The sequence below is a fragment of the Podarcis raffonei genome, chromosome 2, assembly GCF_027172205.1.
Source record: "Podarcis raffonei isolate rPodRaf1 chromosome 2, rPodRaf1.pri, whole genome shotgun sequence".
NCBI lineage: Eukaryota > Metazoa > Chordata > Lepidosauria > Squamata > Lacertidae > Podarcis > Podarcis raffonei.
In genome coordinates, this window is record NC_070603.1 from 114,454,375 (window position 1) to 114,481,916 (window position 27,542).

At 48.0% G+C, this 27,542-nt stretch overlaps 2 pseudogenes; both read right to left on the reverse strand.

The window, feature by feature from the left end:
* Positions 1-27,542, reverse strand: part of LOC128409074 (E3 ubiquitin-protein ligase TRIM7-like) — a 32,711-nt pseudogene that overhangs the window by 980 nt on the left and 4,189 nt on the right.
* LOC128409071 (E3 ubiquitin-protein ligase TRIM7-like) lies at positions 13,101-20,109 on the reverse strand (annotated as a pseudogene).

A 27,542-nucleotide genomic window follows, 5' to 3' on the forward strand; every position in this document is an offset into this window, starting at 1 on the left:
GACAGGGATGTCCATCAAGTTCTTAAAAATGCTTCTTGAAACATCTGCAGTTCTTCCAAGGGTATGAAGTACTTAGCACACATTATCTACATAGAACCCTTGCAAAGACCCTGTAAGTTGAGTCAATCTTACTATGCCCATTTTTCAGATGGGAAAACTGAGGCTGAGAGGCAGTGGCTTGTCTAAGGCCACCCCCACCCCCCACAGTTCATGGCAGAAGGGAGTCAAAGCAGGGACTCCCTAATTCACATCTTAATCTTCTACTTCACATCACAGACCATGCTTGACATACCAGGTAAAACTGGCAGCGAGTGCTCTCGTTCTTTTCTAACCAGTTTAATGTTTAATCCTTCCAGGTAGTTTAGAAAAAGCAAGAAAGTGGTTAGGCTACCCGGACTCCCCTTGTGTGAAATGTCCTGCTTCGGATTCTTGAAAGTCCATCGTATGATTGTAGAGTTGGGAGGGACCCCAAGGGTCATCTAATCCAACCCCCTGCAATGCAGAAATCTGAATTAAAGCATCCACCACAGGGGGCCACCCAACCTCTGCTTCAAAACCTCCAAGGAAGGAGAGCCCACCACCTTCTGAGGGACTCCCTCCCATGTTCTGCCGTGTGGGCCTTTGGTCTGTTTCCCCCAGGCAAACTATGAGCAGTCAGCCAAGAACAAACTCGATTATCGCTTGTGGTTTGGTTAGAGTGAAGCAGAAAATGGATAATTCTTTCTTTCAAATTGACATCTATTACATTTTGTGTGAGTGTGTGTGTGTGTGTTAAAGCCAAACCCAGTAAAACCCAGGAAGTGCCATTCCCACCTGTCACCTTCAACGCAAAGACCCCATCCTGGCTCCCCAGACCTGATTTGCTATATGATTCATCTTTTTCTTCCCTGTTCCTCACATTTATGGGAAAAGTGGGGAGTGGAAGCATCAGGAGAAGCCCATTTAAACTTGGTCAGGCTGGTGGACATTAGGAAGAAGATCTGCTCTGAAGTGCCGTCGTTCCCCCCTGGCCCCCCGCCTGGTTAGTCAAGTGATTTCTTTTTACAGACACACATTTGCACAGTGGCCTTTGGAGATTAAGTCTGATGTGGGATGTTGCCAGTGCTGCTATTAGTCTTTTTTTTTATGTAATGGGTTTTTCTAGTTTCTTAATGTCTTGATTAGCCTTTATGCATTTTACTCACTGCTGTTGTCTAGAAGAACCCCAGAATTTTTTTTTAAAGATAGTAAGAGTTTCCTTTATGCTGCCATCTACGGCACCTTTTCCAGCTCTTATGATTCCCTTTTTGTGGTGTCCAGGATCAGGCCAGACTAGACTTCTGTCTTCCAACTGAGCCTTTTCCCCTGGTCTGTGGTGCAATTCTGCCCTGCTATTTTAAGTTTATTCAGGTTTCTCTAGTTTAAGCAGAGAAGTCATGTCTCCCCTCCAACACAAAGGCTGAGGGAAGACCCCCAATTTTGCAGGGAAGCCGGCCCACTGGAGTTCACACTCAGGCAGCCCCCAGCTCCCTCCACTGACACCAGAACCCGTTTAATTTCTCGCCCCCAAAGGCTGTTGCAGCCATTTTCTGAGCTATTTGTGCTCATGCATTTCCCACTCTTACATAAAAGGGTGGGGACCCTGTATGGCTCAAAGGGATATTTCCCCCTCATGTGCCAGGAGCCTTTGGCTTCACACCACCCCTGTGTCTTATGGAGATTGGGCACAGAAAAGCCAGCCATCCTGGGCTGGGGGCTTCCTAAGAGTCTGCAGGATCAGGCCAAGAGCCCCTCTAGCCCAGCAAGCTGCTCTCACGGAATAGATGCCTTGGGGAAATAAGGCATGGATGGAAGAGCTGCAGTGGCCTGGTCTTTTGAGAAGCAGATCCCCTCTCTCCCGAATTAGTGTCTCTGCTTGTACCTTTTTGCAGCTGCAGTCCATTTTCCACAGTGTCTGGGAGAGAAAAGAGAACAGAGAATTAGCACCACAACATCATTCAGACAACAAACCTGGAATGAACAATATGAGCTCATGAGATAGTAGCCAGGTGTTGTGGACTACAAGTCCCATCATCCCTAACCACTGGCCACGCCGGCTGGAGATTATGGGAGTTGAAGTTAAAACTATTTGAAGGTCTCCATACTGGCTATCCCTGCATAACCAGGGCAGGGGTGATGTCAAGGTTCAGACCTGCCCAAATCTTGGGAGGAGGAGCAAGACCCCCAGAAGATCTCCCCATCAACAACAAGGTCCAGACACCCCTGTTCCAGGACGGGAGGCCTCAGCCCCAGTCCCCTCTGCTCCTGGCTGGCTCCTGGACAGCCCCCCTCCCTCCTGCCCCCCTTACATCAATCTCAGGGCCAAAGGAACAGGAGAAGTGCCTGAAAAGTGAGATGTGTGTGTCGGAATTCAAACCAGCAGAGCCTCCAGCTCTTAGGAATTTGGCCACCCTCCAGGTGCCCGGCTTGAATCCTTATGACCTCCCCTGCCAGCGACTCCCGGCAAGATCAAAGGAGGTCTCCAATCGGCGATTCTCCTCAACGTGAAGGAGAACACACCACTCCTCCCACTCCCATCTCCAGGGAGGGGGGAAAGAGCCAGACAGAAATATATCTACATGTCTTTATTCCTGTCGTTCACCAGTACAGAGAAAACATGTCTGCACACTCTGCTTCCCAATGCAGAGAGAGAATAAACTCCACCCATGTACTTCCAGTACAGGGTCATGTGCTGCTCTGAGGTAACATCCGGCTCTCAGAGCACTTTACAAACTGTTCCTGGTTCCCACGGTACAATCCAATAACATCCACATCCTGTTTACCATTCCAGCCACCTGGTGCTTGCTTCTGCATTGCTCCTTTTTCGTAACATCCTCCCCCAAAAGAATCAATGCGGGTTGCAGCAAGCAAAGCATGATCCAGAGAAGAAAACAAACAGTTGTTATACACATACCACTCCCCTGTTGTTTCGGTTCCACCCTTGGAACTCCCCGCCACTGGTTTCCCCAGTGTACCTCTCTGGTTGTCTGGTTTCCAAGGAATGAGTGCATCTACATTACCTTGGCTAGCAACTCTCTGTTGTGTCTTTGTCTCTGACTTAGACACAGCTCCAACCTGTCCTCGGTTGTTTACAACAGCAACACATGCAACAGCTAAGTTAGCAAACTCTTTTGAGTACCTCTTGGGTGGTTGACCCTTTGTAACTCTCTCAGACCTACGTATGAGGTGCTGATCCTCTCTGCTCACTGGTCCAGTCTCAGGACTCTTTGGAGAACTAGTTCCAATGGTAAACAGTGGTTCATCCTTCAGTTGTGAAGGCCTATCCATTGTGTGAGACTTCCTCTCAATGACTGTGACAACTGAGCTCTCCGAGCTATCAGTGTCATCACTTTCTGTACAGCTGAAATCAGTGAAATCATCATCATCTGAATCGTCCTCAGTGGGAAATGTGTGTACTATCACTCTCTCCTGTTCAGGAGCACTCTCTAGAAATTTTGTGAGAATCACCTGACCAGATTCAGACAAAATTACTCTGTAGAGACCCTTTTCATAACCCACAAAAATGCCTCTGGCATTCTTTACTCCACCTGGAGCTTCTGTTCTCACATGAGACCCAAAAACCTTGAAATGGGCAACAGAAGGTTTTCTGTGGAACAGTTTCTCAAAAGGAGAACTTCCCAACTCTTTTGAAACCTTTCTCACTTTCGTATAACAGAACGACATTAGAGACTCGGCCCAGTACTCATGTGGCAGATGTGAACTTAGCAATTGCGCTTCCATCCCCTTTTGCAATTCTCTGTTCACCCGTACACAGACACCCCTGTTCCACGCTTCCGCTGAAACAGAAATCTTGTGTCTGATCCCCTTCTTCTGCAGGAACCTTTGGAAATCCTGTAAAAGAAAAATCTGCTTCTCATCTGTGAATAGACAATCAATGTTAGCATCATGCATACTCTTAACTTTGTCACAAAACTCCTGAAACCTCTCCAAGGCTTCCTTTGGCTTTCTCAACACATAAACCCAGACATAGTTAGAGAAATGATCCACACACACAAGATAATATCTTGCATTGCCTCTAGATGGTTCTAGAGGACCAATCACATCAGCATACACCCGCTGAAATGCTCTGTTGACTCCGGTCTTCTTCTTGCTCACACCTGCAAGAGAAACTAGGTTAGACACAGATGAATTACATTCCATGTAATCACTTTGTGCAAAAGTCAACAAATATAGTCCATCCTTCTCTCTGGCCGAAAGAAATAATTCTCCATCTTTGTAGATCTTGCAGCTCTCAGCATCGTAGGACAGTTTCAGTCCTTTCTTTGCAATCTGCGAAACACTCAGCAGATTGAACTTCAATTCAGGAACCAAGTAAACATTGTTTATTGTCAAGTCCAGACTCTTAAGATAGACACTCCCCACGCCGGCCGCTTCCAGCTCCTAACCGTTGGCCTGTGTCACAGTGAAGGTTTGCTTCTTAAACGTTGAAAAGAGTCCTCTGTGTGGGGACATATGAACCGTCGCTGCAGTGTCGATAATAAACGCGTTCCCAACATCTGGCGTGGTTCCTTTCGCCATCAAAGCCTTTGCAGGTTTCACCATAGGCTTGGTATGACCTTTGCCTGACGCCTCAGGCTTTGCTGAGCGGCCCTTCGCTCCTTTTGGCTGACGTGGCTTCTTGCAGTTCCGCTGAAGATGCCCAGCCTGTCCGCAACTGTAACACTGGACAACATTCAAAGCTACAGCTTCCTTTCCAGTAGCCTCATCGGTGGGGGAATTAGAACTCCGTTCCTCCCTCCCCCTGTCCTTTACTTCCAGTGCAGCATGCCGGCTGTGTTCATCTAGAACCACGGCATTCAGGGGCACTCCCCCCTTCTTGGAATCCATGCTGAATCCAAGGGTCAGCTTTACACTCAATCTCAAGCCAGCTTTCACTTTCCAAGCCAGTAAACTCCAAAAGTCTCTCGGCTTGTTTACAGCTTTCACTGGCAGGCAAACTGTTGGGCTGTTTTCAAAAACCTTTGCACAGCTGCGCAGATACACTTTCGATTTCCCAGGCTCTTTTTAGGCCACTCAGTAACTGGCAGACGTTGCCTAGCAACCTGCTCAGGACGGAACTCCTAATCTCACCACAGGAATTCCTGGTATGCAAGCTTGCCTTTCAGAGCTGTTGTTTTTCAAACGCAGCTCTTTCTTGTGAACCAGAAAATAAGCCTTTCTGCGTTCATTCTCTCTTGCCCGAAATGCTGCATACCTTTTCTGGCTCCGTTGCCTTGGAATACACTCCTCTCGGTGTCCAGCTGTCTGTTTCAGCTTTCTGGCTGCAGGCAGACGCATTTCTTTATCTCCTTAGGTGCAGAGGATGGCAACGATTCATCGACCTCTCACCTCTCATGCAGATTCTCATAGATCAGATAACCATCGGTTTGCTACCAGTTGTCGGAATTCAAACCAGCAGAGCCTCCAGCTCTTAGGAATTTGGCCACCCTCCAGGTGCCCGGCTTGAATCCTTATGACCTCCCCTGCCAGCGACTCCCGGCAAGATCAAAGGAGGTCTCCAATCGGTGATTCTCCTCAACGTGAAGGAGAACACACCACTCCTCCCACTCCCATCTCCAGGGAGGGGGGAAAGAGCCAGACAGAAATATATCTACATGTCTTTATTCCTGTCGTTCACCAGTACAGAGAAAACATGTCTGCACACTCTGCTTCCCAATGCAGAGAGAGAATAAACTCCACCCATGTACTTCCAGTACAGGGTCATGTGCTGCTCTGAGGTAACATCCGGCTCTCAGAGCACTTTACAAACTGTTCCTGGTTCCCACGGTACAATCCAATAACATCCACATCCTGTTTACCATTCCAGCCACCTGGTGCTTGCTTCTGCATTGCTCCTTTTTCGTAACATCGTGAAAGCACCCAAAGTCTGGCTGAGAGATGTGCAGAGGTCAAGTACAACTTTTTACAGACACCACTTGAGGGAGGCTTACCTTCCTGGGGATTGTGTATAATCCCCCCAGGTCACCCCTCTCATTTTCCTGGCACTGCTAATGACTTGGAGCCTTTCATGAACAATTTCAAACATCCAGTATAAAATATTTTCAGCTCTTCTTTACTACCTCTGAATTTCTTCATGATACCCTTCAGGAAGAGATTTATATCTTTGAAGTGTTGTGAATACTTCTAAACATCCAGCTAACAATACTTTCAGCCCTTGTTTACTACCTCTGAATTTCTTCATGACAGCCTCCAGGAAGAGACTCATATCACAGACGTCCCAGATCCTCCACTTCAGCGCAGGAAGAAAAGCCACAGGAGGATCCTCTAAGTTCTCCTTCTCCTGAGACCTGGGAGGAGAAGAACAAAGTCACCATCCTTCCAATGCAAGGAGCTTTCTGACAAGGCAGGGGTCTCATCCTGATGATAAAGGCACCATGGATCTATCATGAAGAATTGAGAGCAGAGTTCTATGGCAAAAGGGAGCATCTAGATGACGTGTGGATCTAGAGACCACCTAACAAGTTGGAGGAAAACCGACACACACCTGCTTCCATAATACATGGCAGGAAATATTTGAAGATGAGATTAAAGGTAAAGAAGCTGATATATGCAAATTATTCTTTTGAAGAAAAGTAAACAATAATGGGTCCTTATGCAGACATTTTAGGACTACACCAATTTTGGTGAAGCATTTCAAATGAAAGTAGAGAAATTAAAGCTGTATTTTCTCAGCATGGAAGATTTTCAAAATATGAAGCCGTTTGGGGACAAGGCTCTCAGCGGCTGCTCTTCACAATGGCTGAGTCAAAGGCAGTGGTGCCTCTGAACCACAGGAGGGGAGTGTCCTCTGGGGCCCGGATCCTGATCACGGGTTTCCCACGGGCTTCTGGTTAAGCACTGTGAAAACAGGATGCTGGACTAGATGGGCCACTGGCCTGATCCAGCAGAGCCCTTTTTCACATTCTTACATATGAGGAAGAACCTGCAGGAGCCAGAAAGACACTGGATATTTAAGGGTAGGTTATAGTGAAGCCCCTTTGGAATGTCACAATGCCCCTTTGAAAAGCCACAGCAGGATCCTCTAAGTTCTCTTTCTCCTGAGACCTGGGAGGAGAAGAACAAAGTCAAGCCACCAGCCTTCCAATTCAAGGAGCTTTCTGACAAGGCTCATCCTGATGATGAAGGCACCATGGATCTATCATGAAGAATTGAGAGCAGAGTTCTATGGCAAAAGGGAGCATCTAGATGACGTGTGGATCTAAAAGCATTGAAGAAGTTGAAGAAAAACCGATACACACCTGCTTCCATAATACATGGGAATAAATATATGAATATGAGATTGAAGGGAAATAAGCTGATATATGCATATCATTTTTTTGAAGAAAGGTGAACAATAATGGGTCCTTATGCAGATTTTAGGACTACACCAGTGGAGCATTCCAAATGATTAAAATTATTAATATTTTGTAGCCCAGTGGTTATATTTAAAGTGGAGAGAACTATTAGAAATTAAAGCTGTGTTTTCTCAGCATGGAAGATTTTCAAAATATGAAGCTGTTTGGGGACAAGGCTCTCAGCGGCTGCTCTTCACGATGGCTGAGTCAAAGGCAGTGGTGCCTCTGAAGCACAGGAGGGGAGTGTCCTCTGGGGCCCGGATCCTGATCACGGGTTTCCCACAGGCTTCTGGTTAAGCACTATGAAAAGAGAATGGTGGACTAGATGGGTCACTGGCTGCTTGCCGTTTAAACAGGAGTTTAAATTAACATGAACCATGGAATTTTATTATTTTTTATCTTTTGGTGTGGGGGAAGTGCTTTCTCTCTTTTTACTTGCGATTTTTTTTATCATTATATACTGCTAAAGTATTATTGTTTGGTGGCTGATACATATTCCTCATAAAATCAGAGAACATGTGGCTTTTTTTGGGGGGGGGGGATTTCACTGGCCGGATCCAGCAGGGCCCTTTCTCACCTTCTTATGTCTGAGGAAGAACCTGCAGAAGCCAGAAATACACTGGATATTTAAGGGTAAGTTATAGTGAAGCCCCTTTGGAATGTCTCCCTTTTCTGTATCTATTGCAGAGGAAATGAATCCATCAGGGTAAAGGGAGAATGATGTAATGGGGGGGGGGGAGAAGGAATAGCTGGGGTTTTCCCATCACTTACCTCTGCAAGAAGCTTCCAATATCCTGGAGGGAAAGAACGAAAGATGTCAGTGGAGCCATTTCTGCAGTCAGTTATAAATACTAAGCAGCTGAGTGGCAACTGCTGGGGAAATGCCTGTAGTCTGAAGCAGCACACTCCACCCTCTCGCATCAGGATGAGGCCTCACCTGCAGGAGTTCACTCTCTGGTTCCTGAAGCTTCTCCTCCATCTCCTGGATGAGGCTGTCAAGAGAGGAGAGTTCCCTGGAGAGTCTGGCCAGGTGCTCCTCCCTTTGGGCTGCAATCTCCTTCTCCACTTCTGCCATCTGGGCCAGAATACGTTTCTCCTGTTCTTCCAGAAACTGGTGCAGTCGCCTGAACTCAGCCACCATCTTTTCCCTCTCTGCACCTGTTTGTTTCTGCAGCAAAGAGATTGAAAGAAGAGAACGGTGGGCCAATATCAGGCATCTAGCCTCCTGTCAAAGGATGAGGAGGCCAGTTATCCCAATTCCCTTGGAAGGCCACTTCTGACATGTTCAGCAGAGAAAGAACTCCATAAAAACTTACAAGCCCATCCCCTCCTTTAAATGGTCTTTCATGCTCTGTGAGAGATAGGGCTGTTCAAAAGGAAACCACTTTCTGTATTCCATATTCATTGCCCCCCCCCCCAGAAGATCTTAAAAGAAACAATGATGTTTACAAGCAGGTCTTGACTTTCCTTTTCTGCGTCTGCTTTAAACACCAGAAATTTTTCTCTCTCCTTCTTCGTGTTGTCTAGGCAGGTGCTGATCTGATCCTGAAAACAAATCAAAATCAAAGTTTGCTTGCTTTTTTCTGTGTTGGAATTCATAATAACAGGAAAGTTGAATCATCTGCTTGCTCCCTGCCCCAAAGACTGTGGTCTTTGCCTTCTTCATCCTGGGAGCCTGTGGTGCAATGGACCAGTGTGTCTGGCTGTTAACCAGAAGGTTGGTGGTTCAAGCCCAACCAGGGACGGCTGTGGGCAGAATTCCTGCATTGCGGGGGGTTGGACTAGATGGCCCTCAGGGTCCCTTCCAACTCCACCATTCTGTGATCCTGCCACCTCCATTGCTCCTCCCTCCAGCCCTTTCCTAAGGGAGCTGCTTCCAGAGGATGAACTGGGGGTGAGTTTCTCCTGCAGGGGGACATTGGGGGCAGTGTAATCCCCTGCAAGGAAAAAAGAAATGTTTATTGAATAGAATTTCCGAAGTTTGGTTTTTAGAAGGCTGCACAAAAGCTCCTGCTGGCGAGTGACTCTTTGGCTGCCGGAGGGGAGAATACATTAAAGCGTTTTCTTGCAAGACCCCCTTCTCTGTTGCTATTTCACCCTCACCATCCCCAAAGGAAACCCAGAGAGATTTCTCACCTTGTACTCCTGGGACGCCTCCTCCAGAGGAATCACCTCGTGGCTTTTGTGCTCCTTGGATCTGTCACACACCACACAGATGGGGCTTTCGTCCTCCTTGCAGAAGAGCTTCAGGGGCTCCTGGTGCTTCTCACAGATCTTCCCCTTTCCTTCGGCCTCCTTTTCACCTTGAAGACGGAGTTTTTCCAAAACATTTGCCAGCGGCCGATTGGGGATGAGGTTCCTGTGCTGAAGGATTTCCCTGCAATGAGGGCAGGAAGCCTCTCCCTCGGATTCCCCCCAGCACTGGATCAGGCAGGATCGGCAGAAGTTGTGCCCACACTCCGGGATGATCACTGGATCCCTGAAACTCTCCAGGCAGATGGGGCAAGTGGCTTCCTCGCAGAGATCCTGGACGGGACCCCCAGAAGCAGCCATGGCTGCTGCCTCGCCAGGAAGAGAGAGATGCTTTCGTTTGCTTTGCTCTTCGTGCGCGAATGGATGTCTCCGTTTCCTTTCCATGAGGAGATTCCAGGGGGTGACTCCAGATTTCCCTTCCGCTCCGCAGACGTGGCCTTAGCAAGGAGATCTGGGGTTCTGCTTCCCCCACCCAGGAAATTCAAGCAGGAAAATTCAGGATCTCAGCTGCCTTAGAGACATGCATTGCAGCAGAACAGGGTCTCTGTGACATTGAAATTTGCTTTTTCAAAGAGAACGGGCAGAACTCCTTGCTAAATCAAGGAGCCAAGGAGAGGAAGAGAAAACCTCTTTCCTTCCGGAGTTGCAGGAGTGAACTCTCTGTGGGCGGGGGGTGTCGCCCGCGTGATTGGTAGTCCTAAGCGCGTCACTCCCCCGGCTGGCCAATCGGAGTGGTCGGGGGGCGTGGCTGCTTGCCTTTTAAACAGGGGTTTACGTTAACATGAACCATGGAAGTTTTTTATTTTTTATCTTTTGGTGTTGGGGAAATGTTTCCTCTCTTTTGACTTGTGATATTTATCTTTATATACTGCTAAAGTATTATTGCTTGGTGGCTGATACATATTCCTCATGAAAACAGAGAACACATGGCTTTTTGGGGAGGAAATTTCAGTGTTGATGCTCTGAGCATTTGTCTCTGATGTTTCATTTGATCCATGCTGAAGTGAGGGTTCTCCTCTTAATCTGGTGTGCACCTGGCGATATGCATCAGGCCAGCAACCTCTTGGGACAGCCCCACGGTTGTCACGGCAGACGTGAATTCCTGAGCCGCCACCCCCAGAGCCAGTCGCCTCAACATGGAGGTTGAAGCCCCCCAGATGCAGCAGTCTGGGAGCCCCCAACTCTGCCCCCAAGACTGGCTCTGCCACTCAGGCAGGGAGACTGCTGAGGAGCGAGGCGGGCGGTAAACCAGCAGAATCCCAAATCTGTCCCGATTACTCAGTGCCAGAAACAAACACTCTAGATCCCATTCAGCTGGAGAGAGAAAGAGAATCTCTATACAGTGGTACCTCAGGTTACATACACTTCAGGTTACAGACTCCGCTAACCCAGAAATAGGGACGCGGGTGGTGCTGTGGGTTAAACCACAGAGCCTAGGACTTGCCAATCAGAAGGTCGGCAGTTCGAATCCCCGCAACAGGGTGAGCTCCCGTTGCTCAGTACCTGCTCCTGCCCACCTAGCAGTTCGAAAGCACGTCAAAGTGCAAGTAGATAAATAGGTACCGCTCTGGCGGGAAGGTAAACGGTGTTTCCGTGCGCTGCTCTGGTTCGCCAGAAGCAGCTTAGTCATGCTGGCCACATGACCCGGAAGCTGTACGCCGGCTCCCTCGGAAAATAAAGCGAGATGAGCGCCTCAACCCCAGAGTCGGTCACGACTGGACCTAACCCAGAAATATTACCTCAGGTTAAGAGAACAGAACAAATATTACCTCAGGATGAGAACAGAAATCGTGCTCCAGTGGCGCGGCGGGAGCAGGAGGTCCCATTAACTGAAGTGGTGCTTCAGGTTAAGAACAGTTTCAGGTTAAATATGGACCTCCGGAACGAATTAAGTACTTAACCCGAGGTACCACTGTAGACCACAGTAACCCCCCACTGGCTGGCTCTCAAGTCTGCCCTGACGCTGCACCAACTTCACCAGGCCTCAGGAATAAACTAGACCAGCCTGCTCACCCACAGTCAAGTCATGGAGGAGAGGAACTTTATTCACAGCCAACCTGGCATGAACCGCAGCAGAGAGGAGATCAGTTCCTCCAGCTGGAAGGGCTGGCACACAGCACCTTCACCACCTTCCCTCTGTGTGTGCCATTTATCCTTTTTTCCCTGTCTCCCACACCGAACTTCCCTTTGAACAGGGCAGGACATCCGTGGAGTTGGAGATGTCCAGTCCGGGGCTGAGGAAAGGGCAGAAATGTCACAGGGGACAGAGCACAGCATCCTGCTCAATGAAACCTCCTGGTGCAGAGGCAGTCTACCTCCGAATCAGCAGAAGCTGTGGAGGTGAACAACAGGAAAGGGCTTTTGGTCTCACAATCCCTTCGTCTCACCAACTTTAAAAGGGTGTTTAAGCCAGTGGCCAAAACCATGTGTGTGAAGAAGGCCTTTCTCTAGGCAATCACCAAAACCTGTGAGGTAATCCTTTTTATCTCCAGGAAATAGAGGGCACTCATATGTCTACTTAAGAGTAAGTTAAAAGGGACTTATCCCAGGACACAGGGCTGTAGGCTCAATTTCCTCTTTGCTCCACAGAGCTCAGAAGAGAAAAGAAAGATGTGATGTCTCCACTTCTTCCAAATTGAGAATTGCCATTCAGGTGACTATGATAAAAATGTGGAATTAAAACGCCTCTCCCTGTTTTTATGCCCCATCTGTTTGGCACTGGTTGCAATGCTTCTGTTGAAAATGGGGTGGGGAACTATTGCAATTGGCATTCTTTGAATTTCTCTCCTTCCATTTGCCCACAACTGTCTCTGTATTAAAAAGTGGGTGTCTATAGGATACCTGCTCTCTCACTGGCCTGGCAGATACGGCTCAGACTCACTTCTCTCCTGGTGGTGGGATTCCCACAAATAAAGGGATGGGCAGACTTCAGACTTGGGGGATTGGCTTTCACTTTTAATCCGAATGTGGAGATCCAGAAATGGACCCAGGTGCAAAATACGAGCTTATGCAGGGAAGCCCCTGAAATCTGCCCCTCACCCAAACTGGATTGACTCCTCCTGCAGACATTCATGGTAAACACAGGAAGGTCTGAAGAGAAGCTACAACATGGAGAGGAGCTTTGTAGGGAGGGCTTTCAAACACATCCCTGAAGGGACCCTTGTTAAGATTTCAAATTCTGAGTACCCAGACTTGGGATGACAAGGCCCAGGTTCAAATCCCTTTTGACCATAAACGTGAACGTTTCTCCTTTTTCTAAGTCTCTCAGCTCAGCCTCTTCTACCTCATAGGGTTTCTCTGAGGATAAAATAGAATATCACCCTCCTAAAATCCCTGGAGGAAGTGTCACGTGGAACAAAGGAGCAACAAGAAGTACAATCTTTAATAGAATCAAACTTGTCCCCAAATTCTTTCAGGCCCGTTATACAAAAATATAAGAAGAGATCTGACTGCTCACTACAAATCATCTTGGAGAAAATAATTGTATACATGGGAATTGACCCCCCCCCCCAAATCTTCCAGATTGTCACTGTTCTCTCTTCAGAACTTCTGACAGAGGCTCTTCACTGTCGGAGGGGATTTTGTTACATCGAGGCCCAAAACCTACGTGGGGGTTACATTTGTGGGGTCAGCATGCAAAGGGAATATAGTGCAAGTCAGGAAGACCCCCCAAAATCCCCCCACTTGTCTGAAGCCAGAGATCTTGACCTTTCTGGAGGCCGGTAAGCAAGGTGGACTTAGAAACTCTCTCCCCCCCCCCCACTGCCAAAGGCCCTCCCCCCATTGCTTTCTGGGTTCTGGAGACTCTAGTGAGATACCACATGGTCTCTCACCCTCTCTTTCCATTTATTAATTTGTGTTTTGACGAAGGGCTCCGGGCTGCGATCACACAAGTAAGTTGTGTGTGAGTTTTGGGCCGACTGTACTCAACTAAAAAAACAGGTCTCTGATTTTCCTGAATTGCCATATAAGCTTCCCTGAGTAGCAGCAAAGAAAGGAATTTTGGAACTTCCATCTCCATGACAGTGGAGGCTTGGGGGGAGGAAAAGGAATCTGAGAGCAGGATTGAGGCTGAGGAAGGTTTTAAGTGATGCCTGTGCAGAATTCTGATTTTATTCGGAAAAGATGATGGTATTGTCTCTAGAAATCTCAAGTTGGAGGCTGGAGAGAGAACTGCATTGAAACAGGAATGTGTGTGGGGTTGCTGTTGTTTCCCAAATTATTGTCTTGCTTCTGCCCCCTTTTGCACTTCCTGCACTGACACAAATAGCCAATTCCCAAGGGAGAGAGAACAGGCCAGTTTGGGGATTGACAGGGGACCCAATCAGTGTCATTTACAAAGCTGGCCTGAGAAGGGAGAGTTGCATCATGACTGACACAAGGAATGGCCAATCACAGTTCTGCAAATAAGGTTTCTTCTTAAGTGCCTGTCTGCTCAGTCCTGAAGAGACTTAATATGTCATAATGGCAATGATGGACACTTGCCTGTCTGCACCTTCAGTCAAGAGAGGCTCAGGTTCGCTCTCTTGCCCACATAAAAGAAGGGCTGGAGGGTCTCTCCTGAGAAGGGGGCTGCCGGGAATATGTAGAGGAGGGCTGCTGTATCTGCATCGTAAAAGGACACCCGTCCCCCTTCACAGTTCAGGGTCACTCGGATCCTCTCGGGCTCCTCACTTGGAACAGGGGCCTCAAGGGGGGAGCATAACTTGTACACACCGTCCCACTTCCCCAAAACCCAGATCCCTTCCGTAGTATCAAAATACAAAACGCCCTTCCTCTTCACAGACTTTCTGGCCACCCCCACCCCCCACCCCTCCTCTCTTCCCACAATGACCTCCCAGAAACGTCTGCCTGATGTACAACCCTCACATCCCAGCACAAAGCCATGTGTGTCAAATCTCTCAGGGTTGTCTGGCAGGTCTTGACGCACTTCTCCCTGTCTCACACTCTTTCGATCCTCAGACAGGATGAGGAGGGGATTTGCTGTGTCTGGATCCAAAGTTACATTTTCTGTGGGGGCAGATGAGGAAAGAGAAGAGAAATGATGTCAACTGGGAAGCTGACTCTTTTTTAGGCACATGACAGAAATAGCATCCCCCTCTGAAATGAACAGGGACTCCATGGCTCTGCATTTGAGACACGGATGTTCATCAAGTTCTTAATAATGGTTCTTGAAACATCTGCAGTTCTTTCCTTACCCCTACAGTTGTGATTCGTGGGTTTCCACTTAATTTTATTTTGATTTCAAATGTGATTTTGAACTGTATTTTAACCAATCATTTGATTATGTGTTTTTAATGTATTCTCTTTGGTGTTAGCCACCCTGAGCCCAATGTTGGCTGAGGATGGCGGGGTATAAATAAAAAAAATTATTATTATTGTTGTTGTTGTTGTTGTTGTTGTTATTTCCAAGGGTATGAAGTACTTAACACACATTATCTACATAGAACCCTTCCACCATCTTGCAGGGAAGCCGGACCCCTGGAGTTCACACTCAGGCAGCCCCCAGCTCCCTCCACTGACACCAGAACCCATTCACCTTCTCGCCCCCAAAGGTTGTTGCAGCCATTTTCTGAGCTATTTGTGCTCATGCATTTCCCACTCTTACATAAAAGGGGTGCGGATCTTGTATGGCTCAAAGGGATATTTCCCCCTGATGTGCCAGGAGCCTTTGGCTTCACACCACCCCTGTGTCTTATGGAGATTGGGCACAGAAAAGCCAGCCATCCTGGGCTGGGGGCTTCCTAAGAGTCTGCAGGATCAGGCCAAGAGCCCCTCTAGCCCAGCATGCTGCTCTCACGGAACAGATGCCTCTGGGAAATAAGGTGAAATAAGGCATGGAAGGAAGAGCTGCAGTGGCCTGATCTTTTGAGAAGCACATCCCATTTCTCCTGAATTTGTGCCTGGGGAAATAGCTGGGATAACCCAGCCAGATGGGCAGGGTATAAATAATAAATTATTATTATGATTAAAAGTACCTTTTTGCAGCTGAAGTCCATATTCCACAGTGTCTGGAAGTGAAAAGGGAACAGAGATTTAGCATCACACTATCATTCAGATAGGGACGCGGGTGGCGCTGTGGGTAAAACCTCAGCACCTAGGACTTGCCGATCGCATGGTTGGTGGTTCAAATCCCCGCGGCGGGGTGAGCTCCCGTCTTTCGGTCGCAGCTCCTGCCCACCTAGCAGTTCGAAAGCACAATTAAGTGCAAGTAGATAAATAGGTACCGCTTTCTAGCGGGAAAGTAAACGGCGTTCCGTGTGCTGCTCTGGTGCCGGTTCGCCGGAGCAGCTTCGTCACGCTGGCCACGTGACCCGGAAGTGTCTGCGGACAGCGCTGGCTCCCGGCCTATAGAGTGAGATGAGCGCACAACCCTAGAGTCTGTCAAGACTGGCCCGTACGGGCAGGGGTACCTTTACCTTTACTTATCATTCAGATAACAAACCTGGCAACAATAATATGAATTCATGAGCTTGTAGCCAGGTGTTGTGGACTACAAGTCCCATCATCCCTAACCACTGACCACGCCAGCTGGAGATTATGGGAGCTGGCCATACTGGCTATCCCTGCATAACCAGGGCAGGGGTGATGTCATGGTTCAGACCTGCCCAAATCTTGGGAGGAAGAGCAGGACCCCCAGAAGATCTCCCCATCTGCAACAAGATCCAGACACCCCTGTTGCAGTACGGGAAGCCTCAACCCCAGGCCCCTCTGCTCCTGGCTGCCTCTTGGGCAGCCTCCCTCCTTCCCTCCTTCTGCCCCACTTACATCAATCTCAGGGGCAAAGGAACAGAGGAGATGCCCCAAAAGCTGTAGGTGAGGCTACCTGGGAAATGGGTGAGATGCGTGAAAACACCCAAAGCGTGGCTGAAAGATGGGAAGAGGTCAAGGACAATTTTTTACAGAGAACTCAGAACTTAAGGGAGGGTTACATTCCTGGAGATTGTGTATAAAGGCAAATTGAGCAAAGTCAAAACGACCCCCGGATTCACCCCTGCCTTCTGAGATCCCAAGACGGCCCCATGAGATTTTGCAGGAGCCTTTCAGAGCCCAGTAAGGTCTTTAAAGTGATTTGAGTGGTGGCTAAATGCTTCGTGGCAAGAGCTTTCAAGCCCTTTACCTTGCTGACTGGAATCTGGGAGGCTCCCCCATGATCTCGCAGGAGCTTCCAGAGCCCAGCAAGAAGGGTTTATCCTCCTCTTTCAATTGCATAAGAAAAATCATTTGTGAGTCATCTACATAGGAAAGTGTGGCTTCTAGATATTGAAAGAGAATAAATCTTCCATTTTCCGGGCACTGCTAATGACCTGGAGCATTTCATGAGCAATTTTAAATGTCCAGTATAAAATATTTTCAGCCCTTCTTTACTACCTCTGAACTGCTTCATGACTCCCTCCAGGAAGGGATTTATATCTCCGAAGTCCCAGATCCTCCACTTCAGGGCAGGAGGAAAAGCCACAGGAGGATCCTCTAAGTTCTCCTTCTCCTGAGACCTGGGAGGAGAAGAACAAAGTCAAGCCAACATCCTTCCAGTGCAAGGAGCTTTCTGACAAGGCAGGTGTCTCATTCTGATGATAAAGGCATGATGGATATATAGACTTGGGAGCAGGGTTTTCCCACGGCAAGAATGAGCATTTTGTTGACGTGTGGATCTAGAGAGCACCCAACGAGTTGAAGGAAAACTAAAATATACTGAAGAAAACAGGAATATGAGATTGAAGGTAAAGAAGCTGATATATGCAAAAAAAAAAAATGGGGAAAATATTGGAAATCAAAGCAATATTTTCTAAACATGGCAGATTTTCAAAAAATTTTTTTGAAGTTGTCTGGAGGACAAGGTTCTCAAGAGGCTACTCTTCACCATGGCTGGCTCAAAGGCAGTGGTGTCTCTGAACTCCAGTTCCTGAAACCACAGGAGGGGAGTGTCCTCTGGGTCCTGGATCCTGCTCGTGGGTTTCACACTGGCATCTGGTTAGTCACTGTGAAAACAGGATGCTGGACTAGATGGGCCACTGGCCTGATCCAGCAGGGCCCTTTCTCATGTTCTTATGGCTGAGGAAGAACCTGCAGAAGCCAGAAATACACTGGATATTTAAGGGTAAGTTATAGTGAAGCCCCTTTGGAACGTCTCCCTTTTCTGTATCTATTGCAGAGGAAATGAACCCATCAGGGAAAAGGGAGAAGTATGTAACGGAGAATGGCTTCCTTCCTATGATTGTAGATGACACTAATAGCTAGGAAAATGTGTCCCTGTTTTTGTCTGTGATCTTGTGGAATGGACGATGGAGTCCTAAGCTATTTCTACAAGGAGGAACTGGAGAGTGAGTTTCTTACCCGTTAAACAGGAACTTTTGTAGCATCAGAATAAGGCAGGGGTTTTCCGTCACTTACCTCTGCAAGAAGCTTCCAATATCCTGGAAAGAAAGAAAGAAAGAAAGAAAGAAAGAAAGAAAGAAAGAAAGAAAGAAAGAAAGAAAGATGTCAGTGGAGCCATTTCTGCAGTCAGTTATAAATACTAAGCAGCTGAGTGGCAACTGCTGGGGATCACAGGTTTGGAGAGCACTACTGTTTTTTAGGCTTCTCAGAGACCTCTGGTTGGCCAATGAGAGAACATGATGCTGAAATTAAGGGGCCTGTGGTTTGATCTAGCAGGGCCCCTTCTGCGACCCTGGGACTAACGCCTTTCACCCTTCATGTACCAATTCTTTTCCTTGCAGCAGCTTTTTGGGGGGCGGGGGCTAAGACATGTTATCCTCCTGCTTGTACTATGAAGCAGCACACTCCACCCTCTCGCATCAGGATGAGGCCTCACCTGCAGGAATTCACTCGCTGGTTCCTGAAGCTTCTCCTCCATCTCCCAGATGAGGCTGTCAAGAGAGGAGAGTTCCCTGGAGAGTCTGGCCAGGTGCTCCTCCCTTTTGGCTGCAATCTCCTTCTCCACCTCTGCCATCTGGGCCAGAATACGTTTCTCTTGTTCTTCCAGAAACTGGTGCAGTTGCCAGAACTCAGCCACCATCTTTTCCCTCTCTGCAACTGTTTGTTTCTGCAGCAAAGAGGTTAAAAGAAGAGGACAAAGGGCCAACATCAGGCATCTAGTCTGCTCTTGAGGATGAAGAGGCCAGTTATCCCAATTCCTTTTGAAGGCCACTTCTGAACTTTTAGAGAGATTACATCAGTATTCAGCAGGGAAAGAGCTTCATAAACACAAGCCCACCCCCTCCTTCAAATGGTCTTTCATGTTCTGTGGGAGATCAGGCTGTTCAAAAAGAAACCACTTTCTGTATTCCATATTCATTCCCCCTCCCCCGATATTGATTCTAGACTATAGCATTTTTTCATCTTAAAGCAGTAACAATGGTTCTTACCAGCAGGTTCTGGCTTTCCTTCTCTGTGTCTGCTTTAAATACGAGAATTTTCTCTCTCTCCTTCCTCACATTGTCTAGGCAGCTGCTGATCTGATCCTGAAAAGAAAACAAAATCCAAGTTGGGCTGCATTATACATTAATAGGCAAGCTGAATCGTATGTTTGCTCCCTGCCCCACATCCCTGGGTCTTTTGCAGAGGTTCCCCTTTTCATCTCAGAGGAGACAGAAATGGGGCTGCCCTATATCAGAGCTGAGAAACATGGGGGTTTTGCTATTTGTCCCCCACACTGAACACACCTCCAACATCTCCCCCCTCCTTTTTATTAAATTAACCCTAGATGTTGCAATCTTTCCTCCCAGAGGAGTAACTGCAGCCTGCATTCAGGGGGTCATTGGGCACACTTGAAATCCCTCAAATAGAAAAATGTTGATTGTATAGTTTCAGAAGTTTAGCTTCATCAGGCTGCACAATATCTCTTGCTGGAGGATTCCTTTTGGGCTGCAAGAGGAGAAAATATATTACAACATTTTATATTTATTTTTTATTTTGCAGCTCCGCTTCTCAGCAGCTTTTCCACCCCCCAAGTAAGACCCACTGCCTTTTCCCACCTTGTATTCCTGGGACGCCTCCTCCAGAGGAACCACCTCGTGGCTTTTGTGCTCCTTGGATCTGTCACACACCACACAGATGGGGCTTCATCCTCCTGGCAGAAGAGCTTCAGGGGCTCCTGGTGCTTCTCGCAGACCCTTCCTTTTCCTTCTCCCTCCTCTTTCTCTCCCAGATGAATAAATTTCTTGGCTATTTCCACAACATTTGCCAGCTGCAGGTTTCTCCTGATGCTGCCTTGCTCCACTGTTTCCCTGCACTGAGGGCAGGAAGCCTCTCTCGGATTTCTCCCAGCACTGGATCAGGCAGGCTCGGCAGAAGTTGTGCCCGCACTCCGGGATGATCACTGGATCCCTGAAATAATCCAGGCAGATGGGGCAAGTGGCTTCCTCGCAGAGATCCCGGACGGGACCACCAGAAGCAGCCATGGCGGAATCACCGGGAAGAGGGAGCTGGTTTCGTTTTCTCTCTTTTGCGTCTGTAATGGGCGTGTTTCCTTTCCAGGAAATTCAAATGTGATTACTCAGGATCCCTGCTGCCTTGGAGTTTAAGCAATCATTTCCCTGTGGGAGCTGGGGGAGTTTCTCGTTGTTTTTGTTTCCTATCAGCATGTCAGCCTCAGACAACTTTGCAAACTAATGAATGAACTGCCTTCCCCCTCCCCCGCCTTCCTCCATTCACGTCTTCTATCTAGTAGCCCCCACATACAGAGGAGAAACAGCCCAGCCCTCCATCCCGGTGCCAGTTTTTAGTGAGTCGTTTTGACAAAATCGCCAGCGTCTGATAATGTGCAATACAGTGGTACCTCGGGTTAAGTACTTAATTCGTTCCGGAGGTCTGTACTTAACCTGAAACTGTTCTTAACCTGAAGCACCACTTTAGCTAATGGGGCCTCCCGCTGCCATCGCACCACCGGAGCCCGATTTCTGTTCTCATCCTGAAGCAAAGTTCTTAACCCGAATCACTATTTCTGGGTTAGCAGAGTCTGTAACCTGAAGCATATGTAACCTGAAGCGTCTGTAACCTGAGGTACCACTGTAATAACCTCTGGAACCCACTCTGCAAACCGCCTTTGCAAACGTATCTCAGCTAAATAGTATCCAGATACTTGCCAATCACATCACAGGGCAGCTATTACCAGCATCTTTCCCTTAGCCCCAGAGCCGCCTTTCCCATAGGGCTTGGTGGTGCGTTGCCCCAGGGCCTCTCAGGGGCGCCCCAGCAAGTGGGGGGGCTGCACAGCCTCCCCTTTCCCTGCATGCCCCCCAGCTGCGCCCCGCCAACCATAAGGCTGGTGGGCGTGAATCTTCCCTCCAAAACCTCTGCGGGGATCGCTCTGCTCTCAAGGCGGCTTGGGAGGGGCACAACTTCACTCCCAAATCTCTGTGGGGATCGCTCTCCTGCAAAGGCATTGGGGAGAGTTGCGCCCCCCCATGGCTGGCAGGTGGAGCTACTGCCACCCCAACAATATCCGTGGTAATTTGGGGGCGCTGGGCTGATATTTGCACCCCAGCACCGCATCTGCTAAAGACGGCCCAGTTTAGCCCCGTTTTCTCAGTGAATGCAGCCCTTTGTTTGCATTATTATTATTATTATTATTATTATTATTATTATTACTGTATTAATATACTGCCATATATCTGGAGGTCTCAGGGCGGTTGACAGAAAAAATCACAACATATATGATCAGAATAAAAACAACAACCCAATAACACCTCCCCAAAAGAACCACATTTTAAAAGGATATAGTATGTCAAACAGGTCAAATGAACACCTGATTAAAAAGGAACGGTTTTGCCTGGTGCCTAAAGGTCTATAATGAAGGCACCAGGCAAACTTCCCTGCTGGGGAGAGCATTCCACAGACATGGAGCCACTGCAGAAAAGGCCCCGTTCTCCTGTTCCCATGAAAGGAATGCAGCCCTTTCTCACTTTATTCAGAGAGGACATGAACCAAACAAGTGACTCCTTTGGGAGAGCTGTCTGGGGGAGGAACAAGAGGCGGGCTTCTTCTCCTGACTGACCCAACAGCAAGCCAATCACTGCTGTGTAGAAAGTTGGTCTGAGAAGGGAGAGTTGCACCAGGACTGACACAAGGGCCGGCCCATCTCTGTCCTGCACATAGGGCTTCTCCCTGGAGAGAAAGAAGGGCTGGAGGGTCTTCTCCTGAGAAGGTGGATGTAGGGAATGCATGGAGAAGGGCTGCTGGATCTGCAGCGTGAAAGGACAGGTGAGAGTTCAGGGTCCCTCGGATCCTCAAGCAGGGACAGAGCAGAGGCATAAGGATGAAGGAGGGGCCATATTCACCTTCCCATTTCCCCACCTCCCAGATCCCCTCCTCAGGACAAGGAGCCAACTTGCCCTTCCTTCTCACAGACTTCCTGCGCCCCCTACAGCCCAATGCCCCTCACTCCCTGCAATGACCTCCCAAAAATGTCTGCCAGCTGTGATCCCCCCTTTCCCCAGCACATGGGGACGTGTGTGTCGAATCTCCCAGGATTGTTGGGGAGATCTGGATCCACATCTCCATCTCTCACACTCTCTTGATCCTCAGGCAGGATGAGGCAGGATCCAAAGTTGCGTTTTCTGGGGGGCAGATGAGGAAAGAGGACAGAAACAGCAGGAGCTCAGAGATGAACTTTTCTTTAGACCCATGAGAGAAATTTCATTCCCGCTCAATGCCCTGCGTTCAGGATGCTCTAGAAGTTCTCAGTAATAATTCTTGAAACCACCTGTTCTTTCAAGTGTTCAAAGCACTTCAAGCACATTATCTGCACAGAATCCTTACATGGACCTGTATGTTAAGACACTTTTATCATCCTCATTTTTCAAGCAGAAAGTCTGAGGCTGACAGAACGCAATGCCCCAGTTTCCAACTCCCCCCGGAAATGGCTCAGGCAGGCTCTGCAAAAGTTGTGCCCACAATCGTGGATGATCTCTGGAACCCTTGAATACTCCGGACAGATGGCGCAAGTGTCTTCCTCGCAGAGGTCCTGCATGGATGGGACCCCCAGCCGCAGCCATGGGGCGGTGTGGGAGGGGGTTAAGTTTCACTCTCTTTTCCCCATTCAAGAACTGAGGGTGTTTTCCTTTCCAGGAAATTGAAGACGGTGACTCGTGGTCTCTGCTGCCCCCTGCAGGTGTGAAGGTAGCTGGACTTCAGAGCCTCTTTCATATGGATTTTTAAAATTTTAAGAATGGTAGAGGAAAGATGGGAAAAGTTCGCTTCTGAAGTCATATAACATTGGATGGATGCTAGTGGATTTTTAATCTGCTGTACAGCTCCTAGCTTTCCCCCACTGATCCCATCTACCACCTGCCCATGTGGAAGAGAACTTTTATTGAAAAACCTTTTATTGATTTCATTTCTAAAACAAATGCTGAGATCAAGAAATGGACCCAGGTGCAAAATACAAGCCTATGAAGGGAAGCCCCTGAAATCTGCCCCTCACTCAAACTGGATTGACTCCTCCTGCAGACATTCAGGGTCGACACAGGAAGGTCTGAAGAGGAGCTACATCATAGAGAGGAGCTTTGCAGGGAGGGCTTTGAAGCACATCTCTGAAGGGACCCTTGTTAAGATTTCACATTCTGAGTGCACAGTGTGCTGGACTTGGGATGACAAGGCCCAGGTTCAAATCCTATTTGACCATAAACTTGAAAGTTTCTCCTTTTTCCAAGTCTCTCAGCTCAGTCTCTTCTACCTCACAGGGTTCCTCAGAGGACAAAACAGAAGATCACTCTCCTAAAACCCCTAGAGGAAGTGTCATGGGGAATGGATATTAGGCTGTTGAAACAACAAAGCAGCAGCAAGTAGTACAATCTTTAATAGAATCAAACATATTAGCACATGAAACATATCCCCAAATTCTTTCAGGCCTGTTATATGACAGGATAAGAAGAGGTGATCTCTAAAAATACAGGTAAGTAAGTATCTGACTGTTCACTAAAAAGCACCTTGGAGAAAATAATTGTATACATGGGAATTTACCACCACCCCCTGAAATTCTTTATTCTAGATTGTCAATCAGAACCTCTGACAGAGGCTCCTCATTGTCAGAGGGGATTTTGCTACATCAAGGTCCAAGACCTATGTGGGGGGTTACATTCCTAGGGTCAGCATTTTTGTTGTTTAGTAGTGTCTGACTCTTTGTTCATGCAAAGGCAATATTGCATAAGTCAGGAAGACCTTCAAAAATGCCCCCAAGCAACCATCCTTACTTGCCCAAAGCCAGAGATCTTGACCTTTCTAGAGGCCAGTAAGCAAGGTGGACTTAGAAACTCTTTCCCCCACTGCCAAACCCCCCCCCCCCGACCATTGCTTTCTGGGCCCTGGAGACTCCTGAGAGATCTCACACAGTCCCTTCCAACAGTGTTTCCCGGTCTCTCACTTCTTTCCATTTATTAATTTGTGTTTTGAGGAAGGCCTCCAGGGTGCAATCCGCACCCCACTAGCAAACAGGTATCTTTGGATATGGAGATTTTGCTGAATTGCCGCATAAGCTTCCCTGAGGAGTAGCAAAAAAAAGGGGGGGATTTTGAAACTTCCATCTCCCTGGCCAGTGGAGATCTTGAGGGAGGAAAAGGGAATCTGACAGCAGGATTGAGGCTGAGGAAGGTTTTAAGTGATGCCCGTGCATTATTCTGGTTTTATTCAGAAAAGATGATGGTATTGTCTCTTAAGTCAGAGTTGGTTGTTGGAGAGAGAACTACATTGCAACAGGAATGTGTGTAGGGTTAGTTTTTTCCTAAGTTTGGGAATTGACAGGGGACCCAATCAATCAGTGTCATTTAAAAAGCTGGCCCAGGAAGAGAGAGTTGAGTCATGATTGACACAAGGGATGGGCAATCACAGTTCTGCAAATATGGTTTCTCCTTAAGTGCCTGTCAGCTCAGTCCTGGAGACTGAATGTGCCATGATGGAAATGAATATACGCTTGCCTGTCTCCACCCTCAGTCAAGAGAGTCTCAGGTTCTCTTCCTTTTTCACATAAAACAAGGGCTGGAGGGTCTCTCCTGAGAAGGAGGCTTCTGAGAATGAGTGGAGAAGGGCTGCTGTATCAGCATCGTAAAAGGACACCCGTCCCCCTTCACAGTTCAGGGCCACTCGGATCCTCTTGGGCTCCCCACCCAGAATCAAAACAGGGGGCCCATCACGGGTGGAGACCCTGTATTGACCACCCGCCTTCCCTATGCGCCAGATCCCTTCCTTAGGGCCAACGGTGAACTCGCCTTTCCTCTTCACAGACTCTCTGGCCACCCCCACGGCCCATTTCTCCTCGCTCCCCACAGCGACTTCCCAGAAATGTCTGCCTTCCTTGAACGCCTCACATCCCAGCACATAGGCATATGTGTCAAATCTCTCAGGGTTGTCTGGCAGGTTTTGACGCACTTCTCTCCATCTCACACTCTTTCGATCCTCAGACAGGGTGAGGAGGGGATGTGCTGTGTCTGGATCCAAAGTTACGTTTTCTGTGGGGGCAGATGAGGAAAGAGAAGAGAAACAACGTCAACTGGGAAGCTGACTCTTTTTTAGGCACATGACAGAAATAGCATCCCCTCTGAAATAAACAGGGACTCCATGGCTCTGCATTTGAGACAGGGATGTTCATCAATTCTTAATAAGGAAAGCAGTGCTTTCAAGGGTTCGAAGTACTTAACACATATTATCTACATAGAACCCTTGCAACTTCCCTGTAAGTTATCTTACTATGCCCATTTTTCAGAGGGGAGGACTGAGAGACAGTGGCTTGTCTAAGGCCACCCCCACCCCCCACTGTTCATGGCAGAAACTAGTCAAAGCAGGGACTCCCTAATTCACATCTTAATCTTCTGCCTCACATCACAGACCATGCTTGACATACCAGGCAAAACTGGCACCAAGTGCTCTCGCTCTTTTCCTAACCAGTTTAATTTTTAATGTAATGTTAGACCCCATTCTTCCAGGTAGTTTATAAAAAGCAAATAACTGGTTAGGCTTCCCCAACCCCCTTGTGTGAAATGTCCTGCTTGGGATTCTTGAAAGCCCATCGTATGATTGCAGAGTTGGAGGGGACCCCAAGGGTCATCTAGTCCAACCCCCGGCAATGCATCCACCACAGGGGGGCCACCCAACCTCTGCTTACAAACCTCCAAGGAGGGATAGCCCACCACCTTCTGAGGGACTCCCTCCCATGTTCTGCAGTGTGGGCCTTTGGTCTGTTTCCCCCAGGCAAAGTATGAGCAGTCAGCCAAGAACAAACTCGATTATCGCTTGTGGTTTGGTAAGAGCGATGCAGAAAATGGATAGTTCTTTCTTTTGAATTGACATCTATTACATTGTTGATATGGATGGCTTTTTTCTTCTGGGAATTGGTGTTAATGCATTTTTTGTTGCAATACCAAGGGCAATATATAAATTCTTAATATATATATATATGCTTTATTAAAGCCAAGCCCAGTAACACCTAGGAAGTGCCATTCCCACCCAGTGGCGTAGCGTGGGGGGTGCAGGGGGGGCCGGCCGCACCGGGCGCAACATCTGGGGTTAGGGCAAATCCATGGGTTAGGGGGCGCAAATCCACAGGCTAGGGGGCGCAAATCCACGGATTAGGGGGCGCAAATTACATGCCTTGCCCCGGGTGCTGACAACCCACGCTACGCCACTGTTCCCACCCGTCACCTTCAATGGCTCCCTAGTCTTGATTGGCTATATGACTTGTCTTTTTCTTCCTCACATTTATGGAAAAGTGGGCAGTGGAAGCACAATGAGAAGCCCATATAAAAATTGGTCAGGCTGATGGACATTAGGAAGAAGATCTGCTCTGCAGTCCTCTCACCCCCCCCCCCGTTAGTCAAGCAATTTCTTTTTAAAGACACACATTTGTACACGGGCCTTTGGAGATTAAATGTGATGTGGGATGTTGCCAGTGCTGCTGTTAGTCTTTTTTTTTAGTTTTTTGCTAAATGTAATAATGTGTTTTTCTAGCTTATTATTGTATTGATTAGCCATTATGTATTTTACTCACTGCTGTTGTCAAAAAGAATCCCAGAATGTAATTTTAAAGAGAAGTACGAGTTTCCTATATGTTGCCATCTGCTGCACCTTTTCCAGCTCTTATGATTCCCTTTTTGTGGTGTCCAGGATCAGGACAGACTGCACTTTTGTCTTCCCATTGAGCCTTTTCCTCTGGTCTGTGGTATAATTCTGCCCTGCTCTTTTAATTTTATTCAGGTTTCTCTAGTTTAAGCAGAGAAGTCTTGTCTTCTGTCCAATACAAAAGCTGAGGGAAGACCCCCATCTTGCAGGGAAGCCGGACCCCTGGAGTTCACACTCAGGCAGCCCCCAGCTCCCTCCACTGACACCAGAACCCATTTACCTTCTCGCCCCCAAAGGTTGTTGCAGCCATTTTCTGAGCTATTTGTGCTCATGCATTTCCCACTCTTACATAAAAGGGGTGGGGATCCTGTATGGCTCAAAGGGATATTTCCCCCTCATGTGCCAGGAGCCTTTGGCTTCACACCACCCCTGTGTCTTATTGAGATTCGGCACAGAAAAGCCAGCCATCCTGGGCTGGGGGCTTCCTAAGAGTCTGCAGGATCAGGCCAAGAGCCCATCTAGCCCAGCAAGCTGCTCTCACGGAACAGATGCCTCTGGGAAATAAGGGAAATGAAGGAATGGACAGCATGAGTTTGACCAAACTGATGGAGGCAGCGGAAGACAGGAGTGCCTGGCATGCTCTGGTCCATGGGGTCCCGAAGAGTCGGACATGACTAAACGACTAAACAACTAAACAACAATAACAACAAGGCATAGATGGAAGAGCTGCAGTGGCCTGGTCTTTTGAGAAGCAGATCCCCTCTCTCCTGAATTTGTGCCCGGGGAAGTGGCTGGGGAAACCCAGCCAGATGGTCGGGGTATAAATAATAAATTATTATGATGATTAAAAGAACCTTTTTGCAGCTG